This window comes from Macrobrachium rosenbergii, chromosome 14 (genome assembly GCF_040412425.1).
Source record: "Macrobrachium rosenbergii isolate ZJJX-2024 chromosome 14, ASM4041242v1, whole genome shotgun sequence".
In the NCBI taxonomy this organism is placed as follows: domain Eukaryota; kingdom Metazoa; phylum Arthropoda; class Malacostraca; order Decapoda; family Palaemonidae; genus Macrobrachium; species Macrobrachium rosenbergii.
Genome location: NC_089754.1, coordinates 19,622,454 through 19,624,127, shown reverse-complemented (window position 1 = coordinate 19,624,127; position 1,674 = coordinate 19,622,454).

The window sequence follows — 1,674 nt, the reverse complement described above, 5'->3', positions numbered from 1 at the left end:
CTTATAAAGATATAAGGAGAGTTTGCGTGTAGACTGTGTGATTTTAAATTAACGTATATGGTCTTCTTATTTGTATAACAGCACCGATGAAATCCATGCTTATCACTTTCCTAAGACTGCTACCCATTCTGCCATTTCGGTCTGTAGCTTAATTTCCCTCTGCTTCCTCGACCACTGTCATATTGCTGCCGTCAAGCGAAACTTTATCTCTGGATCCTTGTGCCTCGTAAGTGTCAAACCCTTAGGACCGAATAATGGTTTTCCAGAGGACCACCTGTAACTGGCTCTCTGTTCCCCAAAAGTACAGCCCCCTTCCCGCTGGGTGGTTCATGCTTTTACGGCTCGGTGATGAAATTTTTGTTATCGTCTGTAATCAAGAACAGGTTAGGCTCGGGAGCCTTCTTGCTTCTTGAAATAATACCCAATGACAGTACAGTGAGGACCATAAACAAATAAGTTATACAATACGTACAATAAAGCAATATATTAGACCATTGAGTCTCTCTCTCTCTCTCTCTCTCTCTCTCTCTCTCTCTCTCTCTCTCTCTCTCTCTGTACAGTAGGAGGCTTTTCAGGCCATCTCCGGAAATCGCCTTCGACAGAAAGAATCTAGGCGGCCGTCTAATTAGGCCTAACGGACCTGGCGGGGCTATTAACGTACTATTGTTGAACAGCAATAAACATATCAGTATCGGACCATAGAATGAGTATTGTGGCTCTGAGGCTGGCTGTGGAGTGGGAGAAGAGAAGGGGGTTGTTGGGAGTGGGGGCGTGGGGTGGGGATCTTTCGTTTTACACAAGCCAATATATTTTAAGTATCCAGTCTACCATGAAATTCCTTTTTTGCTTCTATTAACCTTTCCATATCCTGAGCAATACGTAGACCGTAACTTGATTAAAAACTCCCTTTGAATTTCTTCGCTGTTCTTATTATCTTTATTTACTGTGCGATGTGTCTCTTCTTCTGTTTGCATAGAAGACCTGATTCTCCTTTGGCATCTTTCTTCTTCTTGCAATCAGCTGACTACCTTTCCATTCTAAGTTGCTTGCTTTTATATTCTTTAATGAGTGACGTTATCAGCTGATATCCGCAGTAAAATCGAGTTTTCTGTACAGCGTATGATGCCGTATGAAACTCTCAGCCGCGGCCCATGGAACTCTAAGCCGCGGCCCATGAAACTTTCAGCCACGGCCCGGTGGTGGACTATGTTTGGCACCTATAGCGGTGCCAGACGCACGGTCATGACTAACTTTAACCTTAAATAAAATAAAAACTACCGATGCTAGAGGGCTGCAATTTGGTATGTTTGATGACTGGAGGGTGGATGATCAACATACCAATTTGCAGCCCTCTAGCCACAGTAGTTTTTAAGATCTGAGGGCGGACGGAAAAAGTGCGGACGAACAGACAAATTGCCATCGCAATAGTTTTCTTTTACAGAAAACTAAAGACGAGACAGCAAAGCACAGTAAATGCAAACCTATTAAACTGTCAAATCCAGCTCTTTCAGACACCAATTTTCCTCACTCTCCCCTTCCTATCCACTCATTTTCTCCATCTTCCCTTTTCCCTGCCATTTCTTCCCGCCCAAGTGTCATAAAGCCATCAGGTCTCATGTCTCAGGTACTAAGTACCCTGCTGATTCCAGAGACCATCACCTCCGGAGTCTAGTC